General features: G+C 42.1%; 1 long non-coding RNA gene across 4 annotated transcripts in view; it reads right to left on the minus strand.

Moving 5' to 3' along the window:
- LOC118967148 (uncharacterized) overlaps positions 1-14,722 on the minus strand; it is a 58,056-nt gene that overhangs the window by 36,790 nt on the left and 6,544 nt on the right. For all 4 annotated transcript variants that reach the window (XR_012133645.1, XR_012133647.1, XR_012133648.1 and 1 more), the window contains exons 2-3: positions 5,294-5,379; positions 4,121-4,282 (exon numbers count right to left, since the gene is read on the minus strand). This is a non-coding gene — a long non-coding RNA (uncharacterized lncRNA). The remainder of the gene's footprint in view (positions 1-4,120; positions 4,283-5,293; positions 5,380-14,722) is intronic.

Below are 14,722 nucleotides of genomic sequence, written 5' to 3' on the forward strand. Positions count from 1 at the left end.
AATAAATTATGCAAAGAAAAGGAAAAATCCCACAAACACATGGACGCTTCACAACATGCTCCTAAAAAACCAATGGATCAATGACCAAATAAAAACAGAGATCAAACAATATATGGAGACAAATGACAACAATAATTCAACACTGCAAAATCTGTGGGACACAGCCAAGGCCTTGCTAAGAGGGAAGTATACTGCAATACAGGCCTACCTCAGGAGAGAACAACAATCCCATATGAGCAGTCTAAACTCACAATTAACAAAACTAGAAAAAGAAGAACAAATGAGGCCCAAAGTCAGTAGAAGGAGGGGCATAATAAAGATTAGAGCAGAAATAAATGAAATTGAGAAGAATAAAACAATAGAAAGAATCAATGAAAGCAGGTGCTGGTTCTTTGAGAAAATAAACAAAATAGACAAACCCCTAGCCAGACTTATCAAGAAAAGAAGAGTCTACTCACATAAACAGAATCAGAAATGAGAAAGGTAAAATCACTAGGGACACCAAAGAAATACAAAGAATTATTAGAGAATATGCTAACAAGCTGCATAACCTAGAAGAAATGGAGAACTTTCTAGCAAAATACAACCTTCCAAGGCTGACGCAGAAAGAAACAGAAAATCTGAACAGACCAAATACAAGCAATGAAATAGAACTGGTAATCAAAAACCTATCTAAGAACAAAACCCCTGCATCAAATGGTTTCACCGCTGAATTTTATCAAACATTTAGTGAAGACCTAATACCCATCCTCCTTAAAGTTTTCCAAAGAGTAGAAGGTGGAATAGTTCCAACTCATTCTATGAGGCCAGCATCACTCTAATACCAAAACCAGGAAAGACACCACAAAAAAAAAGAGAAAATTACAGACCAATATCCCTGATGAACATAGATGCAAAAATACTGAACAAAATATAGGCAAACCAAATTAAAAAATACATCGAAAAGATCATCCACCATGATCAAGCAGGATTCATCCCAGGGATGCAAGGATGGTACAACATTTGAAAATCCACCATCACCCACCACATCAACAAAAAGAAGGCAAAAACCACATGATCATCTCCAAAGATGCTGAAAAAGCATTTGACAGAATTCAACATCCATTCATGATAAACACTCTCAACAAAATGGGTACAGAGGGCAAGTACCTCAACATAATAAAGGCCATATATGACAAACCCACAACTAACATTATACTGAACAGCAAGAAGCTGAAAGCTTTTCCTTTAAAATCTGGAACAAGACAAGGATGCCCACTCTCCCCACTTCTGTTCAACACAGTACTGGAAATCCTAGCCATGGCAATCAGACAACACAAAGAAATAAAAGGCATGGCAAGGAAGAAGTTAAACTGTCCCTGTTAGCAGATGACATGATATTGTCCATAAAAAAAAAAAAAACCAAAGAATCCACCCCTAAACTACTAGATCTAATATCTGAATTCAGCAAAGTTGCAGGACACAAATTAATATGCAGAAATCTGTGGAATTCCTATACACAAACAATGAACTAGCAGAGAGAGAAATCGGGAAAATAGTTCCATTCACAGTTGCATCAAAAAGAATAAAATACCTAGGAATAAACCTAACCAAAGAAGTGAAAGACCTATACCCTGAAAACTACAAGACACTCTTAAGAGAAAATAAAGAAGATACCAATAAATGGAAACATATCCCGTGCTCACGGATAGGAAGAATTAATATTGTCAAAATGACCGTCGTGACTAAAGCAATCTACAGATTCAATGCAATTCCTATCAAAATACCAACAGCATTCTTCAATGAACTAGAGAAAATCGTTCTAAAATTCATATGGAACCACAAAAGATCCCAAACAGCCAAAGCAATCTGGAGAAGGAAGAATAAAGCTGGAGGGATTATGCTCCCCAACTTTAAGCTCTACTACAAAGTCACAATAATCAAGACAATTTGGTACTGGCACAAGAACAGACCCATAGACCAGTGGAGAAGGCAAACAGTGGATCTGTGGCATCTCACTACACTGGTGGACAGTGCCTGCATTGGGGTGTGGGTGGGGACTTGATAATATGGGTAAAGTAGTACCCACATTGTTTTTTCATGTGAAAACTTCGTAAGAGTGTATATCAATAAAACCTTAATAAAAAAAAAAACGTAGTGGTATATGAGCCGAGGAAAAAATCCATCTAGAAAAAACGAGTAAGTAGAGGTTTTTCTCCAGATTTCACTGAAACTGAGTTTTCTGTCTTGCGACCATTTCTTTGATATTCCCATGTACATGATAAACACTTCCTTAAGAAATTACAAATGAACTTTCAATTTTTAAAAATGCTCTATTTGCCTCTCTTAGAAAGGAAGACCAACTCTGTAAAAGAGCCATGAATGAGAAATGAAATCTGACATCTAACAAAAGCAAACAGTCTTCCTTGTATTCTTTTTATTCTGGTTTCTACATTTAAACTTAATGCAGTTTTCAAATAATATTACAGAAATGTTGAAGTCACAGCAACCCACCTAGACTACCCTAACCACTACCACGAATTCAAAGAATATATGCACTACTAATTTTTATGAATTCAAGGAACATACAGGCTATGTGTTTTAGCTTTCTTTGAGGCAACACAACAAAAACCTTTCCACAAAGGCCTTATAAACCTATGAACTCTACGACTGAGCCTGATTTCTTACTGCTGATGAAATTTAAGGATAAGAAAAAACAACTTCCACATACAGATCAAATAGGATTTCCTTTTTTAATTAATTAAATTAAAGCAACTACTGAGTTACAGAAGGAAAGTATTCGAAAGAGTAATGCATCTTCTGTTCTCAAACTCCTCACACACTGCACACAGCCTTATTATATATAATGCACCCTTCCACGATAAAATAAAATCAGCAATTGTATAGTAGTTCAAAGCCTCTGGATAATTTAGGACTATGATTATAAACTACCCAGAAGAAATTATATGGAAAAATCTAGGTAAAGGAATGTAATTTAGTGAGGCCTCGGCGAAGAGAAAGTGTAACAGGGAAAAGGATGAGTCATGATTCCCGTCTCAGTGTCCTCAGAACAAAGGTCTCTCGAGACTTTATTTCTATCGGAATTTTATAGGGTAAAAAAACAGTATACGAAAAAGCCTAAATAATGTGTAACCCAAATTGACACAAATGATAATCAGAAGTCAAATATAGGGTATTGTTAGGGAATGACTGGATAAGAAGGGGGTTGGAGCTTTGAGAATGATGCATCAAATGGATTCCATCAATTCTGCAGTATCATGAAAATAAAACAAATGAAAATACCTCACAAAAAATGCACCTCACACACACCAAAGAGAAACCATGTCCTACAACTTCCACTCAGATTAACTGTGGTAATTTTGTCCTATAAAACACTTAATCATCTCTTCAAAAGGAAAACATGGTGAGAAGTTTGATAATCTAACTCAATTGAAATATTATTGGAGAATTATCTTGCTTTCTTATCTATCTCAAAACTTAGAATACCAAAACTAATAGTCAAATATATATGCAAAATGACCCTACAATTAAGATAATTGTTGATACCAAATGTTGTTTTTAAGTTCTGCAATAAAACAGTCTCCCAGACATTTAATAGTATGTCACTTGGTAAATCAAAGTGTCCACAAAGTAACAGCAGTGAGAAGACCTAAAAATTACACTAGTGAAGAGTCTGGCTGAAAGAAACAAAAATATGGATCATTTAGATCCAACACTAATTTTATTTCAAGTTCCTACAGAGCTGAATAAAATGCTGACACCACCACACAAAAATTCATAGAGTTGGCAATAGACAAAGCATGATGTCAGCCTCCAATACCACCACCCACATTACCACACAGCATGAACGTTCAATGCTTGAACTTCTTAGACTTTATGGCTAACATTACAGTAAAAACAAAGACCTTAGGCATGAGGCATCATTAGACATAGATGAGTTTAGTTTGGCATGGTTTAGCTTAAATTAGTCTAGTACTTTAAGAAATTCCAGAAAAAACATGAAAAAATGCAAGCTTAAACATTACAGTTTTCTAAATGTGCTACATTCTGTACCAAACAAACCCATATAAATAAGTCTTAGTCAACTCCAACTAATATTCAAGTAAATAACACCACTTACCCTTACCCCCTGCACACCCACAAAGTGCGGGCTGACGGGAGACACGGACACACGCATGCGCACACACCCATGTGGTCAGTCCACCTTCACGGCAGGGGTTTCTTCAGGCCATCGTTCTGCTCGTCTTGGTCTTGGCTTTTTAACAGCGCGTCTCCGGTGCCCCTGCAGAGAACACAGTGTGTAGCCAAGAAAAGCATTTCTCTTAGACTCAGATCAAATGAAAAATTTCTTCATTTCTTTTAAAAAGGTATAATAAATCTCTAAATAACACTCTGTCATCCTGTACTGTCCTCAACAAACTCAATTCCATCAACAAACTCAAGATGTGGCAAAAGAAACGCTGTCCCAGCATCACATTAATGACTATTGATATCAACAGTTTGCCTTCTATCCTTACTTAATAGGATGGCCAGATAATATTATTTAATTAACAGATTAAAAACACTTTATTTTAATGTAATACAAATTTCATAAGCTATAATTAAAGGTAGAATTAAATTTTATTAAATGAAAACTTGCTCTCTGGAATTAATGGAATATCTAACTTAAAAATCTGATTATACTGGAGAGGAAGGCTATCTTCTGAAATATTTATTAAGAAGGAACAAGAAGGTAATCAGGAATAAAACACATCTTAAAGCATAAAAACTATAAATAGCCTACTTTTCCTCTAATACTAGTGAAACTAAAATTACAAAGTACATTTTCAAAAAAAATAAGGTTGAACAAGTTGTTTTCATAAGCACTTCCACAAGACACTGAGAATTTCAAATTAATCACCAATTCAAGGAATAAAGTGATATAAAATCTTTGTAACCAATCCAAAGTATTAGTACATTTGTTAAACTATAGCAACATCTTAAAGTAACTTCCAATAATATAAAACACATAAACAACCCCAAAGGGCTTTCATTCCAAAATGGCAGAAAGGAGAGTTTGGGAAAAAATCAGAAGAATTCATCACACATTTTAAAGTAAATAAGGTCCAAACCATAGAATGGCATGCGGACACAGCACATTTTGTCTCACATCCTTTCCACTATAAAACAAAGTGCTGCCTGAGTAAGATATTTAATTATTCCTCTAGGTCCCACCCTTCACTTTTGTAAATACTGAATAAAAACAACTTTTCACATTTTATTAGTCCCGGGACCATTAGTTTAAGTGACTTACTTTTTTGACTCCAGTCTGCTCACACTCCTGACAAGTTTTCAGATAAAAACTCGGATTCTCTTCACTTCTTTTCTCACATTCCCAACCTGTGAGGAATAAAGCGAAAATTAGGAAGGCTCTTAATTCAAGAAGAAACATACTTTGTTTTGAGTCTTCTTATAGATCACCAATTGAACCGAACTTTTGTTTAACTATATTCAGTTTGATGAAATCAAACCTCTTCCATAAACAGCAAAGGAATAAATCAACATTCTAAAAACATGTCTGAGGATTTAAGAGAAATAAGTTGTGATTTTTAAAAAGGTCATAGCATTCCCTGTGGTTAGTATATTGACATCACCCATCCATCCTGTTCCTGGATCATCATAAACGATGAGTCCCCTGAAGTCAGAGACCATCATGTTCATCTTTGGGTCCTTGTGGTTTAAAACAGAACTTCACCCATAATGGGAGACATTTAATTTCCTGAAGGAGTGTTTGTAACAACAATAGCAAATTATGTCAAAGGATTGTATTGTATTTATTTATAGAGCACCTCGCATTTATTTTTGGTAATATATTATTTCAAGCATAACTTTAAAAGAAACACCAAAGACACAAGGACATACACACACCAGATACATGCTTTCAATCATCCCATTAGAGAACAATGTTGAACTCTAGAACAAAAAAACAGAACTACGGCCAAAGAGATGGAGACATTATAATGATAAAGAACTCCGTATTACGGCAGTGCTTACTACGAGAAGGGATGCTATCACTTTGAGTTTATGTTCCTCTGTCATTGTCAGGAGCCACACATCTTATAATTCTTCCTGTGATGTCCTTCTCCTTCTCCACCTGAGGAACTACATAAACTTCAGTTCAGATATAATCTCTCCTGTGAAACCTTCAATGATTTCTTCAGCTAAACATAACCTGTTCTCCCTTGAGGTTCCCACCATACTCTGAAGGTAGGGTCTCACTGGACTGTCACTAACTGCACGTGTAAGGCCGCTTCTTCTATAGTCTGACCTCCTCTCAGAGGACAGGGCCTTGCAGTATTTACACAGTGTTTTCTGTGCCTTGCAAGAGTGCCTCGCACACACAAGCCCTCAAATTCTTCTCACCAAAACAGTATTATCAACCTCATCCTGTTTCTTCAAGGCTCTTGAATTTAGCCTTAACAGCTTCTCTTATTTCCTATTAGCATCATTCATCCTTTACCCACTGAAGATATTGGCAACCAATTTACAATTTCTCTCCATCCTACGTTTTGCCATCACTCTGGGTGAGGTAGATGCCCACTTGAATAACCCATCTGATATTACGCCCTCACTTCTTGACTTCCTCTTTTCCAATGACCTAATCTTTTCCACCTCAGCCACCCACAAGTCCAAGGTCACACTGTAGCCCTTGTCATCACTAATAACGACTCCATTTCTAAAACCATGAATTCAAATACTCCACAATGAGAGCACAACTTCCATCAGCTTGCTTATTCAACTTCATCCACCACAACGGTCTGTCACTTCAATGAAACCACCAGTTCACTGACCCCTTTCACCTCCTCTCAAATGGTTTGGCCTTTTAATTTTCCTTTTATCCAGTTTGGGTACATGATCAACACTTGCCAATACCTCAAACTCCCTCTGGTTAACCCTGGCTGAAAGCAACATTCTGAGTCTTTTTTTCACAGCACTCCAGGAGGCAGGAAATACTTGAAATTCTACGGTAGACCCCCCAGGGCTAACCTTGACTGGCCTCTACACTTCCTAGCAACTCTACTGGACTTTCTTGGTCAATACACTCTACAACGACTACTTTAAACCTTCGCATGCTTTCCTAAAACATCTGACCTTCTTCCTCTTTTTTTCAATTTCATGAAGAAAATAAATACCAGATGGGAACCATCATTTTTTATTACCACAAATACAAATTTACTTGCATTCTCATCCTCTATTAATAAATAAAGTTATAAGAAATACCCCTACACATGTCAGGTTAGTCTCCTAATTGTGTTTTGGGAGCCCATCCTTTTCTGCCTGCCTAGAACCCTTTCTATAGACTATTCCTTTCCTCTAGCATTGTCAATCTCTATATGGATGTTTCCCAGTGATTTTTAATCATGCCAGGATCATTTTCACTAAAGACACAACAAAACATCCACACTACAAAGCTCACTGGGAGCATCCTCTCTCTTCAACTGCCTCAGAGCTAAGCTTTTAAAGAGTTCAAACTATTTCACACATTCCACATAATTCCAGTTTCCCTTCCCAATGGTCCACTTTAAACCATCACAAAATTCAGCAGGAATTTTTCAGACTTCATTTACTTGACCTCTGAGCAGCCCTGGACACTGCTGCCTGCCTCCTCCTCCTTGAAACGCTCGGTGCTTGGTTTCCAGGACAGATCACTCCCCTGGTTTTCCTCCGTCCTCTCTACACGCTCTGTCTTGGTTTTCTAAGACTCACAGACCTCTAATCAGTCATGAGTTCAAGGCCAACTCTTCTTTTCACAATATACTTTTGAACCCTAAAGATGTGCACATATATATTGTTTTAATTTGCCACCTAACCAAAAATGACTAAAAAATTTCTACCTTTGTCTGAGATCTCTCTTTTAGTCCAGATCTAAATATACAACTGCAACTGCCTACCTGGTATTTCCTCTTGGGTGTGATTAAAATTATTTCCAACTCACACTTGTCCCTCCCCAGTTATCCACAATTCAGTCATAATACATTATTTAACATGCAGATCCGATGTCACACTTTTACTTAACTCTCCCCAGTGGTTTCCAACTGCTCTTAGGATGGTCACACGGGCCTTTATTCCTTCATACTCGCCAGGATCACATCTACCTCCAAGTCTTTACACTTGCAATAATCTCTGGTATGAATGCTCTTTCTCACCAAGTTAGCTTGTAAACATCTTATCCCTCTGATGTTGGCTGAACTGTCATTTCTCAGGGAAATATTGTCTGGCCTCCTGGAGAAGGTAAAACATTCCATTTATGAGCACTTAGAGTGCTGCTAGAACTTATCATGACTGTTAGTTTTAGTTTAGTTTAATTTTACTTTTAATCTAATTAGGTTTAATGTGTCTTCCTTCCAGTAGGTTTTAAATTCCATGAAGGTCAAGTATCTGGTTTTACTCAACACTGAATCTTACCACCTAACACAGTGGATGACATAGCAATTGTTCAATAAATATTTGTTAAATCAACAACCAGAAAGTTTGCAATACTCATGTGTTCATTCACTGTTTGAAGTGCAGAGTATATACTAACAGAATGCAGAGTAATCAGATTTCTTTCCCACTAGATATATTAACCTCTTTAGAATTTGTTTCAAAGTTAGATCCATTTAGAAAAAAATCACACTCTAAAGAGTCTCTTCAGTAAATGTTGGGAAAATTGGATAGCTACATGCAAAAGAATGAAACCGGACCACTGTCTTACACCACATCCAAAAATATACTCAAAATGGATTAAACACCTAAATATAAAACCTGAAACTATAAAACATAGCTTTTATAGAACTAGAAGAAAACAGGCAGAGGGTTCTTGAACATTTATATTAGTAATTTTTGGAGGGATGTGTCTCCCCAGGCAAGGGAACCAAAAGCAAAAATAAACAAGTGGGACTACTTCAAACTAAAAAGCTTCTGCACAGCAAAGGAAACCGCCAACTAAATGCAGAGGCAGCCTACTGTGTGGGAGAATGTATCTGCAAATTATATATCCAATATGGGGCTAATAAACAAAATATATAAAAAAACTCATACAACTCAACTCCAGAAAAATAACAAGTAATCCAATTAAAAACTATGCACTGTACCCAAGTAGACATTTTTTCTAAGAAGGCATATAGATGGCCAACAGACATGAAAAGATATTCAACATCACTAATCATCAAGAAAATGCATATCAAAATCACAATGAGATACTTCACACCAGTCAGACTGGCTACTAATATCAAGAACACAAGAAATAAGTGAAACGAAAGGAGCGACACACAGCAGCAATTCACCGGAGAATTCCGCTTTATTAGGGAAAGGTGCTGGGTTATATAGGAAGGGGCATGGGGTGATTGTGGTGTCACTTCTACGGGGCTGGTGGCTGGTGGCTAGGTGCTGGGATTGGGAGGGGGGCGAGAGGTGATTGGGCTTCAGGTGGCGCCAGCGGGAACCGAGGACCCCTAAGAGAAGCCGGAAGTTTGCCATCTTACTGGTGGGGGCCCTTCATTCCCCCCTTTCTCCTCTATGGGGTTGTGGACGTTGCTTTCTCTCTGGCTGCTTCCTGCTGAACGGGGGTGGAGAAGGGAGTGAGGGCTTGAGAGTTGGGAGGAAAGGGTTGACAGGACTCCCCACAGTAAGGACGAGTAGGTGTGGACTTCTTCAGGTTGGAAATCAATGAAGGTTCCCTGTAACCATAGGTCGAGGACCTGTTGATTCCAATGGTGCCAAGAGGATATGGGTGTCAGGAGCCAGGCGTCTGCGGCCATTGTTTCCAGGAACAGTTTCCAGTGGAGAGAGGGGTCCATCTCAGCGTGTGGTGAGGAGGTCACGTGAGGGTGAGGGATCTTCTGTGGCCAGAAGCTGGTAGTTCCTGAGTAAAAGCCTGTTGAAAGCTTGATTAGAGATTTTTCCGACTTGGGATTTGATGAACTTTATTATACAGGGTAAGAAGAGAAAGGCGAGAAGAATGATTATTATGGGGCCTGCAATGGGCCAGAGCCAGGTGAGGAGGGGGTTTGTTAGTATTGACGAGAATGGGTTGGAATTGGAAGCAGAGTGGAGACTGGAGGCAAGGTCGGTGAGTTTGGTGATGTCAGTTTCTACAATGCTGGATTCATTGATGTAATAGCAGCACTCTTCCCGGAGGAAGACGCAGGTGCCGCCCTTCTCGGCTGTAAGCAGATCTAGGGCCCGCTGGTTTTGAAGGGTGACTTTAGCTAGCGAAGTGACCTGTCTTTGGAGAGAGACTAGGGAATCGGCAGGGGATGTCAGGGCTCCCTCAAGTTTGGTGTCGAGATCTCTAACTGCCCATAGAGAGTGACTCAAGGCTCCTCCCGAAAACCCTGCCCCAATGGCTGAGGTGGTCAAAGAGATACCGACCATGATGGGAAGGAAAGCAGCCCTTTTTGTGCAAGCGGGCAAGGGAGGTTGGAGCTCAAGAAATTCTGCCATGCTGTAAAGTGTAAGCTGTGGGATTAGGGTGACGAGAATGCAGGGTGTGCTGGAGTTGGGAGGCAGTGAAGTGCGCTGGAGCGGGGTGGAGTTGGGCCTACACAGTGGTGGATGGTGAGATTATATGCGTATTCTGGTTCCCATAGGGGTATGTCTGCCAGGGGGCAGAGGGGTTGTCCTTCTGCGTGAAAGGAGTAATTGGAAATGTTAAGGGGCACGGCGGCCAGCAGTGGGCGCTGTAGTGATGCGCACAAGAAACAATTGGCTGTGTTAAGGGTGTGGTTGAGAAAGATGGTGGTGTCCTGAATGAGCTGTAACGAAGAGTAGGAGAAATGGGAAGAGGGGCGGGGATAAGAAGATGAAGAGGCGCCGTCAAGAGTTTGGATAATGACTTTTTCGGAATGTCCGATATCTGATGCAACTTGAGAGATCTGGGAATGAGAGGGAACATACTCTCGAGAGATATGAAGGGTACCGTGGGGGGCCGAGGACTCCCCATAGTAAACTGAGGCTGTGACTCCGGCGGCCCATCGAGAGTCCCAGGGAGCTGGGATTGATAAGGAGAATGAGCCGTTGGGATATTTCATGAAACGGTTGGAGGAGTAATACTGTGGGTACTGGAAGTTACCCATGCAGTGAATGGCGCAAGACCAGTAGGGACACCTCCTGTAGGTGTCTGGCCATCGCCTGCAATAGGCTTGTCTTTGGTCATAGAGGAAGCAGAGGTAGGGAGAATAAGGGGAGCTGCTAGTGAACACTTCGGTGGAGGGAGGAAAGTGGAGGTACAAAGGCTCAGAGCAGCTTTTCAGAGGGCAGTCTGGTGTGGCAATGAGGGCAGTAACTTTTGTTTGATGCTGTGTGTAAGTCTGTCTGACTTTGAATCGCCATACAAAGGAGGCTGGGGTGGTGGGGAAGACAACAGGAATGAGGAAAAAAAGCGAGAGAGCAGTAAAGGAGGAAAATGTCATGATTCGGGTATGGATGGCAAAGGGGGTGAACGGGATTTTGGAGGAAAGAGGACAGTAAGGTCAGGAGTCTGGAGGGAGGGAGAGTCTGTAAACTTTTGTAGGTAAAGAGATCTTTTAGGTGATGTGGGGACAGAATGGTAAGGGGCGCCCTGAATGTCAGTTTATGAGCTTCCTTCTGCAAGAGCTGTCTAGCGGCTAATGCTCGTAGGCAGGGGGCCCATCCCCGAACTGTGGGGTCTAATTGCTTGGAGAGATAAGCTACTGGGGCAAAGGATGGGCCACAATATTGGCCTAGGACTCCTAGAGCTTGACTGGACCTCTCATGAATGTATAATGAGAAGGGCTTCGACAAATCAGGGAGATGGAGAGCTGGGGCTTCCACGAGGGCTCGACGGAGCTTAATGAAGGGGTGTCGGGGTGAGGAGGATAATGGTTCTTCAGGGGGGCCATTGCTGAGGCCGTATAGGGGTCTTGCCAACAGGGAGAAGTTAGGGATCTACACTCTAAAATATCTAGCCAGGCCTAGAAAGGAAAGGATTTCTGTCTTGGTTTTGGGAACGGGCAGGTCAGAGAGGAGCCGTTTTCTGTCTAAGGTAATGGACTTTCTTTGTTGAGATGGAAGGAATCTGAGGTAAGTGACAGGAGGGGAAGAGATTTGAGCTTTGACGGGGGATACTTGGTAACCTCTGGAAGCCAGAAGGTTAAGTAGGGAGGCAGTGTCAAGTTGAGACTGTTCCCACGAGAGACTGCAGAGTAGAAGATCGTCCATGTATTGTAATAAGGTGGACTCGGAGTGATCATGGTGAAACTGTTTGAGGTCCTGAGCTAGGACCTGTACAAAAATATGGGGACTATCTCAGAAGCCTTGTGGCAAACTGTCCAAGTGAGTTGTTCAGAATGTCTTGTGTATGGGTCCGTCCAGGTGAAGGTGAAAAAATCTTGGGAAGAGGGGTCCAGAGGGATAGGAAAAAATGCATCTTTGAGATCTAGGACTGAGAAGTGGGATGCCAAGGCAGGGATCTGCGATAAAAGGCTGTACGGATTTGGAACTAAGGGATGGATAGGGACAACGGCCATGTTGATGAGGTGAAGGTCTTGGACAAGGCGGAAAGATCCGTTGGTTTTTTTAACAGCTAATATGGGGGTATTAAACGGGGAGTGGGTGGGTCTGAGGTAATTTTTGTTTAAGAGATCTTGAATGATGGGTTGGAGGCCTATGAGGGCTGAAGTGGTTAGGGGGTATTGGGCCTGACAGATACACTGAGAGGGGTCACGTAATTTGATAGAGGCAGGAGGACATAGAGCCACGGAGGGGCTTATAATGTCCCAAACTTTGGGATTTACAGGGTGTATGAGGGCGGAACCGGAGCTTTATTGGGTAGAGGGGGGTCGTTGGCTATGAGGGCCATCAGAAAGGGAGTACTGGGGTCTGTGGGAGTGGATATAGTTATTGAAACATGGAGGAGAGAAAGGATGTCCCGTCCTAGTAAAGGGATGGGACACTGGGGCATAACCAGGAAGGAGTGGGAGAAAGGTATGGGATTGTCTTGAATTGTACATAAAAGGTGGTGGGGGGGATTTAATGGGAAAATCTGTTTACCTCCTACCCCGACTATAGGAGTAATGGCTGGCGTGGTAGGGCCCTGGTATTCTCGCAAGACTGAGAAGGTGGCTCCTGTATCTAGGAGGAAGGAGATGGGGCGACCGTCTACTGTTAAAGTAACCCTGGGCTCCTGTTTGGTGATGGAAATGGTCGGGCAAGAAGCCCCCGGGCCCCGTCAATCTTCTTCTGCCAGCCCCACTACGGCGGGCTAAGGATGGGGGTTGTTCGTCCAGCCTCCCCTTCGGGTGGTTGGGCAATCAGACCCCCAGTGGCCCTTTTTGTGGCATCTGGGGCATGGGGTGGTAGGAGATCTGGGGGAGGGGCACGCCCTTGACCAATGCCCCTCTTTTCCACACTTGAAACAAGCTCCTGGGGGGGGCTTGTTTGTAGAGGGGCGCCCAAGTTGTGGTTTTATCAGCTGGGCCAACATTTGGAAATTGGCCTGATCAGCCTTTTGTTTACGGCGTTCTTTCTCCTCCTCCCGGTTATGGAAGACTTTAAAGGCCACTGTTAGGATCTCAGTCTGTGGGGTAGCGGGGCCCTGTTCTAACTTTTTGAGTTTAGCTTTAATGTCGGGGTAGCCTTGAGCTAGGAAGTATGTCATAGGACATGTCTTCCTTCAGGTGTTTCTGGGTCCAGGCTGGTATACTGTAATAGGGCTTGAGTGAGTCTGTCTAAGAACTCGGAGGGGGTTTCGTCTCTCTTTTGAATTATGTCTTGGAGCTTTTGAAAACTGACTACTTTACGAGCTGCCTTTTTCAGACCTGCTATTAAGCAGGAGGCAAAAATATCTCGAGAGCGGAGACCCACAGTGGTGTTATAATCTCAGTGTGGGTCTTGTTCGGGGACAGCAGTGGGGTCAGGGGGATAGGTGGGGTCAGTCCTGTGGGTTTCGGTAGCGTGCGTTTGGGCAAAGTCCCAAACTTGTCTACGCCCTTCAGGGAGGAGAGTATTGGCCAGGAGCATGAAAATATCATGATGCGTGAGGCTGTAAGACTGGAGGGTCCATTGAAACTCCCTGATGTATGTCATGGGATCAGTGGAAAAGGAACCTAGGCGTTTCTCAAGTTGGGCTAAATCTCCTAAGGAGAAAGGGACGTGAACGCGCACGATGCCTTTGGATTCTGCTACCTCCCGGAGGGGGGAGATAATTTTGGGAGGTTCTCGGGACAGAGTCTGAGGGGGACTGAAGGGTTCTGGCTCAGTCTGTGGGGGAGTGACGCGGTCTAGCCGCGCCTAGTTGAGCAGGTCCTGAAGTGCGGAAGGGGGGCGAAGAAAATAAAGATAGAATCAGACCCACGTGTTGCCAGCCAGCAGCCCAGCCGCTTGCCTGTGCTGCTCCAATTGGGCTTGAACTCACGACTCTGAGGTTACGAGTCCCATGCTCTACCAACTGAGCTACAGCAGGGCTCCAGTTAATTGCTTATGGAATGCATAAACAGAATGTTCTTTGTTCCCATTCCTGCCACATCTGCAAGTGGGGGAAGGGCATAGCTAGAAGCAGGGGCGGTGTTTCTACACATCTTCAAGGTCTCCCTATTTTCAGAGTGAGGAGTCTTGGCTCATCTTTGAGGGCAAGATATGTTTTTGTGGGCAGATAACTTCCAAGGACTGCACCGGCTGTTCTCAAGCTTGTGCTTTCCCATGCTGCGTTCAGACATGGGGGAAGGTGCTTTCCCATTCTGCC

The sequence above is a fragment of the Manis javanica genome, chromosome 8, assembly GCF_040802235.1.
Source record: "Manis javanica isolate MJ-LG chromosome 8, MJ_LKY, whole genome shotgun sequence".
NCBI classification, from domain to species: domain Eukaryota; kingdom Metazoa; phylum Chordata; class Mammalia; order Pholidota; family Manidae; genus Manis; species Manis javanica.